Consider the following 15221-nt stretch of genomic DNA (forward strand, 5'->3'; position numbering starts at 1 on the left):
CCACTCTTCCCATTTCTTCTGCTTTGCTATGGTGGCTGAGCTGGAGTCTTGTGCCAGAGACACTGATGCAGTGAGTGGCAAGCCAGGGTCAGAGGAAGGGTAGATGTGGGCACATGGCTTGGTGGTGGACTTCACAGTGCTGGCTTAACACTTGATGATCTTGGAGGTCTTTTCCAACCTTAACGATTCTATGATTTTAGTTCACAGGAGCAGAATGGAAATTATTTCAAAAGCTGCTCCTCGAGGCCAAGTTCACTCCATGAATCAAAAGAGTTTGAAGCTGACTCCTCCCTTCATTTCTGTGCAAAATAATGAAACTGTAGATGAGACCCATCATTTGAGCATTGATGTATCAGGCAGTGGTAAGTGCAGGCAGCTGCCATTCCCAGGCTCTGTAGGGCTGCTGGTAAACATTCAGCATCATCAGTTTGCACAGGGAAAAGGCACACATTATTGCTTTAAACTTGCACAGATCCAAGGTAACTGGAAAAATAGCATTTTATCTGCCTAAATTTTTTTGCAGAACATATTTTCATTTCAGTATGAGGCCAGTGGTGGTAGAAGAGGCACCACAAGGCAGAAGAGTTGAGTGCCACAGTTGTGAAGACATAGATCTTTTCTCAATGTGCTCATTCACCATTGCATTTCTGCTTAAAGGAGGAGCAGAGGAAGATGACAGGAATCCAAGTTTCACTTGGAGCGGTGTCAGGTGCAAAAATCTCCAGAGCACTGAAGAAGATGAAATTTTCAGTATCCCACCATGATGTCTACCTGCATCAGCCTTGCTAGTTCTGCATTTCACCCATTAGTGTGCTTTGCATGGGTTCCCCTGATTGCAAAGTGAAGAGACTGTTTTCCTGCAAGTGAAGTGTGATGGGTCCTTAGCAGCAGCACTGCCTGCTGCCCTTGGGGTGAAGAGATCTTGTTTCTGGTTTGCCAGTCCTGAAGAAAACCCTGTCCATGCCATGTGCACATTTTCCTCCAGCAGACTGACGTGACTGTAGATGGTTGCTCTCTTGAGCCAGGTAGGAACCACAAATCTGTCACTAAATAGATTTTCCTTTTGTTGTCACATTAATTTGCAACTCATTAATAGTGACAGCAGTGAGGTACTGCACGGATGCAGATTTGCATATTCATGGTTAACTTATTATTAAACAAATAAGATTTCCCTAGCTTAGGGAAAGTACCAGAGTAATGCCACATTGTGCATTATAACAGCCTGAATGTTTTATTTTCTTTTTAATATGTTAATAGATGCAAGGAGAGCTCTTCTTTTTAAAATAAATGTGCATCTATAAAATAACATGTAATTTAAAATATCACAATTGTTTAAATAATAATCTATTAACAAACCTGCCAATAATTGAGCACAAATACCTATTTAATGTACAAATCAATTAATCAATTCTAAATGCTGGCTTTGTTGCCTGATGACCGTAACACAGGCAGTACCAGCCAGGCACAGCCAAGCACTGTGCTGGTGAGGTGACCCAGAGGTGGAGAGCTGATCCCATGTTTTATGGTTCGTTACAGTCAAATTGGTTGGTTTTCACAGTCGCTTTTGTTTCTTCTCCCCAGAGGAGTGGTGGGAGAGAAAGGGAAGACTGAGCTTGCTGTGGTACCCACTGCCACCCTCTTGTCCTCCTGGGCATGGCTGAGGAAAACGTGGCCAGCTCAGATCTGCAGGGACCTCCCTGCTCCCCCTTTTCTCTGCCAGCATCCACCTGGATGTACCACCTGGAGACCAGCTTTGGCTCAGTCCTGGGAAGAGGAGGGCAGGGCTCTGCCCCCAGCATGGCAGGGGGGCAGTGGGCAGCAAACTCCCCTGGCACTGTGGGTTTCTTCCCCTGTGCTGAAGTAACTGTGGTGAAAAGCCCTTGGAATTCAACAGGCATTCAAAATCTGCAGGTGAGAGAAATGGGAGATGTGGAGCATGGGGCTGTCCTGCAGGCAGGTGTTTTAATTAATGTGCTGGTAATAGCAAAGGTCCTTTTCCCTCAAAGCAGCACAACTTTTTCCACTGGGCTATTCAAGACTATCCAGTATGCATAGCAATCCCCTCTTCAGATCCCTACTACCACATCCATATTTTTCATTCCTTTCTGGCTCTTTTAAAAATTTGTAGGGTAGTGGGCATAATTACATGTGAGGAAACCAGCTGGTTGTTGTAGCTCCCTTCAGCCCTGAAGTGAGGTTTTTCCTGACCTGACTTTCCAGAGTCCTTTGACAGTGTTGCCTAACCACAAAATGTGGTTCTTACCCCATCCTGCTGTTTCCTTGTGAGTCACAAGCCACCCCCTTTGAACCACTGGCCCGTGCTCCCAGCCTCACCAGGCTCTGGAGCTCCTGTTTCTGGCTAATTGCAAAGGGTGTAGGGCCCTGAAGAGACACAGATAAAACCAAGGATGCTGAAATGCAACCATAAGTCACCCCAAAGACTGCATCCCTGCACGTGCAGAGCAGGGTGAGGCTGTTTTTAAAATCTGTGTACAGCAAGCTCAGAGGGGCCTTCTCCAACAGGGAATAATTTCATTTTCTGATGTGGGATCTGCTTTTATCTTCATCTCCTGGCTTGGGTCTTTCCTTGGCACAGTGAGGAGTGCCAGTGGGACTGCAGCCTGATTTCTACTGCTCTGTGGCTGCAGGCTTCTCCACACACTGGGGATGTAGAGGGTTAGGCAACACATGTGGCAGACGCTCATGATGTCAGAGACAGTGTTTAGTATTTGTAGCTGTCGAAATTTCAAGGAAAAGGCTACCTAATGAAAACCCTTTTCAAATATGCCATGAAACCGCTGTTTAAGTAAAGCCTACGTGAAGGCAAGTCCTGACAGGCCTCCTGAAATGAAAAGGGCAGATTATTTAACAGCTGATCAACACTAATAACCCTTGGCAAATACAGTATGCAAATTCGGAGCTGGAGCCAACCTATGCCAAAGGGACTCTCGTGTGACAGCCTGGCCTGGCTGCTCTCAGAGTGCTGCTGGTAACCACAGAGCCCAGCACTGGGACTGGGGACACCTGGGCTGCCACTGCCACGTGTCGTGTCCCTGGTCTGTGGGTGCTTGTTGGGGAGAAGTTCCTCCACCACCACCACAGGAATTTAATGGGCATTTGGTGTTTGACCACTCAGTGGGGCCCAGCTTGGGCTCCCTTGCTGAGGTGCTGGAACTGATGGCATAAAGCACTGAGGGAAACAACTACTTTGAAGCTGGGTACCTTTTCTCCCCACTTCATGACATCTTAGGGTAAAATATCACTTTCAAGTATCTTTGTGACCTGCCAGTCTACACAAATGTAATTCCTCTTTCTGAACTGGGCCAACCCATGGGCAGTTTAGCAAGAAATGGAGCTGGGTTTCCAGAGTGAATTCACCCTTCTGTCCCCTTGCTCCATGCCAGGAGGGTGGCTTTGTATCTGCCTGGCTGCCCTGCACAGCTCAGCTTCCCCAGCCCAGGGACCCAATCTGTGCTACCCACTGTCTGCTGTGAGCAGCTGGGGATTTGAGTCACCTCCCTGCAGGGCCAGCTCGGCACATGGCAGTGCTTGTGAATGTCGCCACAGGGGCTGGATGCTAAACCAGCAGAGGAGAGACCCAGAAGCCACTCAGGGTGGGTGGGGACAGGGTGGGAGACCACCCATCCCCCTGCAAGGGAAGGAGGCAGTGCTGCCTGGGTCTGGGAGCAGGGTGAGGGGTCAGGGAGAGCCAGGGAAGTGTTGCCCTTTTGGTGGCAGTGTGGCATTACCTTGGCTCGGGAAGTTGGGGAAGCCTGTGCCTCCGAAATCTGGATGCTGTGCCCGTCCACCCGCTGGTGCTCCCGACACAGCCCTCAGCATCCCAGTGACCAAACCTGCCTGGCCCCCAAGGGGTTACCTCTGCTGGAACGGCTGCCATGCCCAAAGAGATGGAGTGCCTTCGAGTACCGCTGTTTTCAAAGGCTCAGCAGTGAGCTTGATTAGCAAAATCAACAAAGAGATGCAAATACGCTGCAGCAAAAAGGTGCTTTGTAAGTCTGGGAGTCGGGCCCTGGTAGAGGGATCAGCGGCTCCGTGCACTGGGAAGCCCTGGGGAAGGGAGGGAGTGTTATTTATTCCCGGGAAGGCAGAGCCTCAGACCAGCGCTCGGTCTGTGGACACAACGCAGCGTCTCTGCCTTCAAGGTTATTTAATAGTAAACAAGAGCTGTGAGGAGGGAAGGAACCCCCCGCAGCCCAGCCCAGGCACTCTCAGGCTCTCTTGTGAGCACAGCAGATGTGGCACAGGCAGTGCAGGCTGAGGAATCCAGAGAGTCCTTGCCCAGGCTTATTTCTACAGCTGCAGATCAGCTCAAACACAGCCTCACGCTCAGCCCACGTTCGACTTGCCAGGGCTTCAAACACCCCACCAAGTTTCTAGCAAGGTTAAAGCCTTTCCTGCTCAGTGTTTGCTTTCACTTCACCTGCGGTAACTCTTGGTGCTCCATGGGGCCCTCAGCTTTGCTTTAGAGGCAGAACAGGGTGAGTCAGCCCCATCCCTCACCCAGCCAGCCCTGGAGAAGGAGGAGGATGAGGATGTGGAGGAGGAGGATTAGCAGAGCTGGTCTGCTCAGCAGCTGGTGCTGAATCACAGCAAGACAGCCCCAAGGACAGTCCCTCTTCTGCTGCCAGTGTCTTCCAAATACATGGAATGCAGGATCCCAGGCAGTCTGTGTGTGAAGGCGTGAGGCAGTTTTTGGAATACACAACAGAGACTTCTGCGGGGTTTGGTCCTTTATAAAGTGAATGCATTTGACAGGTTTATATCTTTATCAGATATTTGTCTAACCCCATGACACTGAGAAACCTGATTTCCTGGTACAGATGTTAAAATGTAAACTCTCAGAGATATGGGCTGTCACAATCAGTGCCCAAAATATCCTCACCCCGGTTCCTTGTTGAGTGTCCTGGTGTGACAGCAGGAGACCCCAGAGATGCTGGATAATCTATGCTATGATCACATCAGGAAAAGAGCCTTAGTAAGAGGACAGGAGACGGGCTGGCCCGTCCTGGCTGAGTGGCTGGTGGATTCAGGGGTTAAAAACAAGCCTTTTGCAAGCACTGCCTCCCTCCAACAGGATGGAGAGATTAGAAACACCTAAAGTGCCTGAAGGTTTGCAGCACCACTGACTGATCAAATAAAAATATGTGAATCATAAATCAATGTAATTTAAAGCAGACTTGTTTAGAAATTGAGATTGGGCACTAAGGGACTTATTCAAATCACCGGCTTGCCATTAGCCATCTCCTGCAACTCTCTGTACTCTCCTGGGGTAGGTGAGGTGGGTGGGGGCAGATGTGCTGCCTCCCGTTTAAATCAGAGCTGGGCAGGGAGCTGGGGCAGGGCGGCTGGGGAGGCGCCCAGGGTGGATGGAGGAGGGACTCGGCCGCTGCTCGCCCCGGCTGCTGCCTGGCCCTGCTGGCCAGCGACAGATGACGGCCAGACGGCGGGAGCAGGCTGTGCCGTGTGGCTGCGGGATGACAAGAGGTGTCAGCGCAGCCCAGCGTGTCAGGGACCACAGTCAGTCCCAGCAGAGACAGACACTCTGGCGAGTGCCTTTCCCCGGCTCACTTGGCTGAACAGACAGCCTTGGCTGTGCTCCTGCCATCATTTGCCACCTCCCCTCCTCAGCGTGCAGCAGTCCTGAGCATCTGAGCAGGGACACGCTGCAGTTGTGCAGTCCCTGTCTGTGTGTGTGCCTGTGCAGGGGGTGATGGCTGCTTGTTCCCAGTCCCAGCTCTGCAGGAGATGCTATTACCTGACCCAGAGCAGGAGCCAGGAGGGAGAATGTTGTCTCTTGGCTCCCTCTTCCCATCAGGCTTGCAGCCACCCTGCAAACACATTAGCTTTCCTAAAACGGCACCAGAGAGCCTGAGCAGCAATACCACCGTGGCATTTATTAATTTTTTAGCATAGCTCTTCCCCCACCTCCACTGTGATTTGCATACCTGTTAATCCTCTTCCTGCTGCAATAATTCTGTGAAGGATAGGGAAATGATATCTGAGCAATAACTCCTTGACTCTGAAGCTGTGGAGCCCTGTGTGCCATCCTGATTAGAGCAGAGACCTCCAGTGAGTGGAAGCAGGAGGTTTAACCTCCTAAGAGATGCATCTCACCTACAAGACCCAAGGAAAGCCATCCATCCCGAGTATGTGGAACCCAGCTCTGCCATTCCCAAATGCCTCTGCTCCCACCTTCCTCCAGGAAAGCCCCTGCCCTTGGCAATATTTTGCCTTCACAAATTTACTGTTCCCTACTGGCAGTGTCCCCCCTGCAGCAAAGTTGCTTCCCGTGGGTGAGAGAAGGAAAGCTGTGAGTTCTGAAGGTTTCATCACTTCTTCCAGCCCTGCCTGGGGAGCTGGGAATATCACCAGCTTCCTGCCCATGCTGGGATTGATCATCCCATGACAGGACTGTGCTGCAAGGCAAGCTCTGACCCCAGCACTTTGGATGGCTTCTGGCGAGGTTTGTGACAGTTTTGACTTGCAAGACGCTGCAGACCCCAGCAGCTTCATTCATCACTTTTCTCACTGCTGACTTTATCCTCTTCCCCTCAGCTTTTTATTTCATTTGGATTTGTGGGTGCCTAACACCTTTTCCAGAAAATCCTGAAGATGAGTCAGTCAGGGTCAGGTCCAGGTCCAGGTTCAGAGAACAAATTCCTCCAGAAATCCCTGGAAAAGTTGAGCCAGTTTTTCTTGTCATCCCACTTCCTCTGTGACCAGGAGGGGACAGGGCAAGTAGGCAGGGGAGGAAGGACAGCAGGGTGATGAGTAGGTGGTGGAGAGCTCTAGGGAGCTCACTGCCCTTATTTGGAGCCAGCAGTGTGGGTGGACAACAGAGGGAAGCACAGGAGAAGAGCAGGAAACTAAGTTTGAGGAGGACACTTTTATCACGTGATGATAAGTCCCCAAACAGCAAGCATCTCTTGGTGAGGGAGTGACTAAAACCCCAGTTTGCTGCAGCTTTGTTAAAACTGTGCTACGCCCCATCTCTGCTGGAAAAATAATTCTTAAGGTTTGAAAGATGGATCTTTGAGGGCTCTGGCATCCTGGTGTCCTCTCTGTGTCCCTGTGTATCCAGCTGTATAGACTCAGTGTGCAGTGGTGAGGGAGGTGAGGGAATTCACACTGAATCACAAAATCACTGGGTTGGAAGAGACCTTCAAGATCATTGAGTCAAACCCAGCCCTAACTACTCAACTAAACCATGGGCCACATCCAGTCTTTGTTTAAACACATCCAAGGATGATGACTACACCACCTCCCCAGGCAGACAATTCCAGGACTTTATCACTCTTTCCATAAAAAACTTTTTTTCCTAATATCCTAAATATCTAACCTTTATTTCCCTTGGTGCAACTTAAAGCTATGTCCACTCATTCTGTCAGTTGCTGCCTGGAGAAAGAGACCAACCCCCACCTGACTACAACCACCTTTCAGGGCGTTGTAGAGAGTGTAGAGAGTGACTCACCTCTGAGTCTCCTTTTCTCCAGGCTAAACAACCCCAGCTCACCATCACCTCTGTCCTGTGGCCATGAGAAGCTGCCCCTGCTGCCTTTTGCCAGGCACAGGCAGGGAGGGTCAGAGGCATCAGGACAGCAAGCCCAGAGTGTGAGCCAGGGTCAGGAAAAGCTGCACCAATGTCCTGTAGGGCCAACAGGGACTGTCCCTTGGCTCTCTAGGGACAGAGGCTTGTGCCACAGGCAGTGGGGCTGGGAGGGTGGGCAGGGCACACCCGGAGCAGCAGATTAGCACAAGCAGGATGGGTGTCCATGCTCACACCATGCACAGCCAGGAAGCCACTGAGGCAGTGGCTCATCAGGCACCCCAGCCCTGCTGGCAATGTTTTCTCCATCAGGTGTTGGGAAAGATGAGGAAGGAAAAGCTTACAGATATGATTGCTTGGCAAGAGATTCTGAAAACATAAAGCCTGTGAGTGAAATAGAAATGAAAGCCAGCTTTGAGATGTAGGCATGGCAGGCAGGAAGACAGTGATTAGCTGGAGGTGGGTTGAGTAATAGCAAACAAAGGGACACCTAGGGGCCCAGGGGAGGAGCCCCGCCAAGGTATCAGGGAAAAGGTAGATTAGGAAGTAGCCTTTAAAGTTTAGAATACAGAATGACATGGTAATTTAGTAATCTCATAGGCTGTATGTTAATTCTGTAGGATTTGTATCTCGCGCCGGTTGGTTACTGCAAATTAGAATATTCAACACAAAAAGAGATATAATGCGTTGTAACAAGGAGCTAAGTCTCTCTTGGAGGCACCCCTTCAGCTGAGGCTGGTGGCTGAAGGCGAGGCTCTTTCACCTATGCAATAAACCACCAGTTCCAAGACCTCCCTTGTCTCCAGAGATCCCTCTCCCTGCCGGATGCTCCTGCAATCAGGCACTGACAGAGGTCTGGGAGGTTCCTCTTTCTGGTCTATATTAAGGCAACACGGGGGTTCCAGAGTGGGGTGAGAGGACAGCGAGGAGTTGTGAAAGAGCAGCACGCTGGAGCCTGTGAGTAACTGAGGCCTTTTGGCAGTGTTTCAGAAAATGGGGTGGTCCAGTTAGGGAGTTCAGGAAATTGTCTGAGTTAGATTAAACACTTTCTAAAACCTTCTGGGTTGCTTGAGAGCTGACTTGAAAGTTGGCAAAGCTAAATAAAACAAAAGTTAATACATTCCCTTCGAATTATTCTGTTACAGGTCTAGTATAAAATCAGTCTATTTTTGATTAGTTACAACATCTCCTTCCATCTGAAGGCAGGAGTATCTGCACAGTAAAATGCTGGGATGCTTGCACAGCCTTGCAGGGGCCACATGTGACATGTAAGAGCTTTAGAACACATTCCAAAAGCCATAAACCACATCACTTTTAGGCAGAAAACTGGATTTCCCTCTAGTTGAAGCCTGAGTGTAAAAGAATCTCTGTGGGTCTGAGGCTCACTGGAGTCTTCCCTGGAGTGCATAGCAGCAGAGAGCTTGCTCTGGACGTGCTGCTTGTTCTCCAGTAGCTGCACTTTGTCCCTCAGGAGACAAGACTGCCACAGTTCGGGCAAGAGAAGCATCATCTCTCTCATCAGCCCTGCACACCAGCAACAATGGGAGCAACAGTGTGGTTTCTCTCTGGAGAGGATGGGAAATGCATGATGCCTGAGCAAAACGAGCTCCTCTGCCCTCATGCCCTCTGAGAAGACTCACTTCAAGCTGGGTGTCTCTCCTTCCCTTCGGAGAGCAAGTGGAGTTGGAGCTGCCTGAAGCAAAGGATTTTCCCTGCTCACACAGGCTGTGTGCAGCCAGGAGATGCAGAGCACACCCACACCCTGCACCTATCCATCTCCCTGCTACAAACACAGCCCCTGATTCAAAATCCCCACCAGCTTGGGAAACTACTTGCTCCTGGTCCCTTGGGAAAAGTTTCTACTCGTGGAATCAGAAGTGGTATCAGGCACAGAGCAGATGTTGGCAGCTTCCTCACTCCATGGAAATAAGGAAGTAGGAAGCCCATTTAGACAAACAGTTCCACATAAATCTTAGCCTGATGTTTCTTGCCTGTACGATCTCTGCAAAGGGTAAATTGAACTCTGCTTCATTGACGAAGCCCAGTGCTATTAGTTATACCTGTCTTTACTGCAGAGCTGCTTTGGGTGAGAAAAGAAAAGCAGCGTGGCCCCAGGAGAGAGGAAGAAATCAGAACATAAATGCAGGTATCAAAGCAGAAAAATGCAGAGAGTGGTATTAGCCCAGGGTATGCTGGAGAAGAAAACAAACTCTTATCACAGCAAGAGCAGAGGAAACCATCCCACTGAAGGGAGGAGACAAGGAGGACAGCCGACATCCTGTGGAGAGGGAATCTAAGGTCTGGGGGAGGGAGAGCACAACCCCAAAGGCATGGCATCGGGAAGGGATGTGGCTCTTAAAGCCACAGCTCCCCTGCACGGCCCTGCTGACGGGCAGGCAGAGCCAGACAGCCAAAGGAGCAGCTCCCAGGCAGCCGGGGAGGCTCAGGGCAGGGCTGGGAGTGCCCGTGTTTCCAAACGATGGGGCTTACAGGCTCCTTGCCGTCCACAAAGACCCAGGAGAAAGTGGAAGCCTAAACACCCACCTGGAACTTGGTCAGATGAAAATTAATTATTAAAAGAAGCAGAGATTTATTGCCTTTAAAAATTTATTAACAGGACAAGGAGAGCAACTTTCTGCAGGAGCAATGCTGAGAGGCAGCAGCAGGAAACAGTTTTGCCTTTGAAGGTGGCCATCTCCAGGGAGGAGCTGGTGGCTGCTCTCTGACCAGGGGGTCAGAAAGGGGTCAAAAGCAGCCCAGCTCCCACCCAGTGCCCAGTCCTTTCTGGCAGATGTTGAACATCCAAAGGACAGTACAGGGGCACCAAACAGAAATATTTAGTTCACCTCCCCTTTCAGTGTACAAACATCATCAGGGATGGGCACCTTGGCTAAGCCCTGCAAGAGTCACAGAAGCCTGTTTGCTCTGCTTTTGGAAGGAGCAGTCACCAGACTGCCCTCAGGCATTGGATTTCCAAGATATTGCTTTTTTTATAGCTAGGAATCGAGAAGTGATTCCTGCTCTGACCTCTAGCAGAGGAGGAGTGACGCTGTGGGGATGAGAAAAGGAGGAATGATCCAGGGGAGGATTCCCAGCAGTGAGTCACAGGGGAAAGAGACTGAGGTGGAACTGGTAAAAATAGTTCGGGGAACAGGGACAAGTCCTAAAAGAAAAGAGTCTTTGTGCAAAGAGGATAAAATAAAATCAGAAAGGGCCAGAGCAGCACCACAAAGATAGAGATGAAACTGAGGACCTGGAAGAAAAGGCAGGAGGGGAACGCAGAGGTTCCTGTCAAACCTTACGGTCAAATTTTAAGACCATTCTAACATTTTGTAACATTATAACACAAAAACTAAGATTTTAACACCAGGTCTTATTGGAGGCCTTGCTATTTCTGGCATCTGCCAGTTCTGTCTGCACTGTCAGGTGGGGGTGAAGACACTTTCCCGGTGACTTCAGCTCCTGATTGTGTCCTTTATGTCCAAAGGGTGGTACTTGAGGCAGAACAGCTAAAGGAAGACCCTGTTTGTCCACTTCTGATTTCAGTCACACCCTGGTAAGTATTTTCTGGTGAATCCACCTCATGTTGGAGTTGGTAAGGAGTAAAAATCCCTCCTGGAGCTCCTACTCACTGAAATACTACTTGACAGAAACTACTCTGCCAGTTTGGATTCCATCCCTCAGTGCCCAAACCTATGAAAATGAACGTAGCCATTTGTCTTGTCACTTCTCTTCTTCTCCAGGGGTTCTGTCACACAAGCAAACTACAATTACAGGGAAAGGGACTAAACCCAGCATGCTCTTGGATTTCCCACAGGTCCATCCCTTCACCTGCTGTCCATCCTTTTCTGTGGGCCTTGCTCTACCTCATGGATTTTCTTTTGAACTTTTATTTTTCCTGCCTGTGGTTGAAAGTCCTTTTATGCACGTAACATTTAATTTGTGTATGTAGCAGTGACGTTGGCCACACCAGTGTTCTCTATGCAACAGAAGCAATTTGCTCATGTTGATTTACTTTTTAGAGATCCTTGCATTTGTTAACTGAGATGTGAACTTTTGCTCATTTCTATTGAAACACACAAAGACTACTACAGCTCAGAGCTGTGACCCAGTCCAGAGGAAAACATCTTGGAGCTCTGACAAAAGTGCAAGGGAAGTCCCCCTCAGATCCCTGGGCTGTGGTTTACAAACCAGATGGTAACTTTTATGTATGTATGGCCTTCTTTAACCACACTAAGACACTTATTTGCAGAAGACTTGTCCTGATGATAGAGGCTCTGTGTTTGCAAACAAACAAGCCCGTCAAGATAAAAACAAAGTTCTGCTTTAAAGTGTGTTTCACTGGAAACAATACCAAACCCAGCTCCAGCCATTATATTCAAAAGAGAAGCAAACTCTCTCCCTGAGCCCCATATCTTGGAAATCCTATTATCTCAGCAACAAAGACTATCAGGGACCAAGCTCTGTGTCAGAGCTGTCCTCTTAGAGTCACACAGTGTCTGCATCGGGGTGTTTTGTAGGTGGGGGAATACCACTCTTCTGTACTGGCAAAGGCTTCTCCATGGAATACAGATGTAGCAGCAAAGCTGGATGGATAAAACTACAGAAAACAGCCCTGCCAAAGAGAAGAGAGAGTAGCTGCAGCAGCCCCCAAGCTGACTGTGCCTGGTTAGCTTGATGTGAGTGTGCCTGCATGAGGCAGGATGACAGGGATGCTCACAGCTGGCATGGCTGTGACACACCTGCTGCACAGCCACCTACATTACCAGAGCTCTCATGTGTTCTCTTGTTCCTTGCCATGGTGCGTGCAAATGCTTATTCACAAAGTCACAAACTCTGTGGTGATTCCTGCACATGTGATGTGAGAAGAGAAAATGGTATTTTTTTATTAAAAAAAAAAAAAAAAAAAAAAGGATAAGATGCTAACTCATCAATATTTTTAATATTTTTATTGTGCTAGTTAACCTACCTCAAACAGGTACACAACAAGGCCAAGCAACTGTGGAATGTGTTTGAGTTGAGAAAGAAAAAAGGGAAAAAAAAAAAAAAGGAAAAAGTTCTCTAAAGGAAAGTTCAGGTACATTTCAAAGCACTACAGCTCTAAAAACACCAAAGGGGTTTTATCAAACTTCCCAGCAAAACTTTCCTCTGAGAGGAAATAGGGCAAGTTGAGATTTCAAAGGAAGACATCTGAGATGATGACTGAAAAAACCTCCAACCCTGAGCCTCCTGAATGTGCATTTGTCCTGAGCTGTATGTAGCATGGCTACTGTCAGGCTGTAATTAAGATGAGAATATGCACTAAGCTCATTGACTAAAGTTCTGGAATAATCTTGGCTATAGTTGAGACCTTAGATTCACCCAAATCACCTGAGTTATCACAAAGCACTGATTCACCAACTCTTAAAAAGAGTGCAGCCTTAAAAAAAAAAAAATTCTCTTCTAATTAACAGCAGGTAGTGAATAGGAAAGTGTTTATCCTCCCCCCCACCTCAGCTCACTACCCTGCTGTGTTATGACAGATGGAATGTTAATTAACGTGACCTGGCATAGAATATTTAATTCAAGACAGAGTATCATGGAAACATCTGACTGCCTCAGGGCTGGTCACCTACCAGGTACACCCTGGAAAACCCTCCTGTGCACTGTCCCATGGGCACCCATGGCTTTTAGCTCAGCTAATCCAAGGAAAGGTGAAAGGCTGTGCCAACATGAGGCTTCTGAGGGCTCTGGGGGGGCTGGAGGCACATGCTGAGAAGTTCCTCAGGAAGGAGAGGTTTGTGAAACTGCCTCAAAAAAATCCATCCCTGGGTGACCTTCCCATTCAACAGCCAGGCACCTCTGCAGTGGAAACCCTGTGTCCCTGCTCCATGACCTGTGTGCCCAGCCTTGTCTCCCTCTGTACAAGTGCAGCTCCCCTCCTCCTTCACTGGATGTTTCACTAATTCTGCTCACTCCCCAGTGTACCCAGTACACCCAGTGTGCCCAGTACACCCAATGTGCCTGCCCAGTACACCAGTGTGGCAAATATACCCAGTGTGCCTGCCCAGTACACCCAGTGTTCCCAGTACATCCAATGTGACTGCCCAGTACACCCAGTGTTCCCAGCATACCCAGTGTGCCCAGTACACCCAGTGTGCCTGCCCAGCACACCCAGTGTTCCCAGCATACCCAGTGTGCCCAGCACACCCAATATACATGCCCAGTACACCCAATGTGCCTGCGCAGCACATCCAGTGTGACTGCCAGTACACCCAGTGTTCCCAGTACACCAGTGTGCCCAGCCACATCCAGGCTGGAGCCAGAGGCCAGGACTCCAGCTGGCCTCCCCAGCTGTCAGGGGACATGACCCCGAGCCCTGCCCTGCCCATGCAGATCTCCCTCCCTCCCAGACAGGCTGTCCCCCAGCACATGCCTGAGGTCTCCTCCGCCAGAAACTGCAGGGAGTATTTAAAGAGAAACCACATGGAGCATGACTTTACAAATCCTCAGACCAAAGCTAATGCATCCACGTGGTTGCAGAGTAAAGCAACAAACAAACAAACAGTCAGTGGAGGCTTTTTAAAGGTCTGTTTTGCTATAGAAGGACTTGAGAGGGGATATGACTGAAAACTTGACGTGAAGAAAAGCACCTGACTCCACTATTCTCAGTCAGTCGGCTCCAGCCCAGTGAAGGCAAGGAGCTGGCAAGTGCTGAATTACAGATTATCCTGTTATTTTTGTAGTAATTGGTGTGAGGTTATAAACATGAGTAAAAGAAGAAACTTGTTGCCTAGGCCTGATTTGGGCAGCAGGACAGCAGCTGCTTGGAGACTGAGGGGTGCTGAGCCCCTTTGTGCCCTCAACATGCTGAGCTCAGGGGGGCTTTGCACACAACACGCAGGAAGTCACACAGTTTTTACACCAATGTCAAAATGTGAGCACCTCAAAGTGAGATGTTGAGTCTGAGCAACTCAGCTGTGATTTTTAAATTGAGGGTATTCCTTTAAAACAGTGCTGTTCCTTTGCAAACACAGGAAGATCCTGACATGACAAAGAATCATTGCCAAGCTGCCCCCAGCCCTGTAAGTGAAAGATCGAACTTTCTGTTATCTTTGAAAATACTAATTTAACAGATGAGTTACCAGATGCTATCTCTTAAGAGATTTGGGACAGTGATTTCTAATAACTTTAACAAATATAAGCAGCATCATGCACACAAGCACACACAAACATATCTTGAAATGTAGGAATCAAAAAGCTTCTCTAGTTGCAAAATACTACATACTGTTATTGCCAGGAGCAGCCTTCCTGACCATGGATATCTGAAAGACAGAGTGGTCTTTGGGTACTATTTAGTTCCAAAGGGGCTATAAAAGGCAGATGGTCTCATTAGAAACAATTTATGCATATATATTTCTAGGAGTTGTACACTGCCAGAATAGGTTTAGCTCTTTCACCATACCGAGGAAAATATCACCACTTGCAAATGTTTCCAGTTTGCAAAATAATGACCTATCCAAAGTAGCTAAGCAACTAATTACTCAAATACTAGAAGGTTATATGCCAATATTATCACATTGTTGGTCTCCTGGGCAAACAACTTCACATTCCTCAAACTGCCATAGAGTGTCATTAGATTGTGCAGGAAAGTCCTTTCTGAACAGTACAGCAA

This window comes from Zosterops lateralis, assembly GCF_965231275.1.
Source record: "Zosterops lateralis genome assembly, chromosome: 2".
Classification (NCBI taxonomy): domain Eukaryota; kingdom Metazoa; phylum Chordata; class Aves; order Passeriformes; family Zosteropidae; genus Zosterops; species Zosterops lateralis.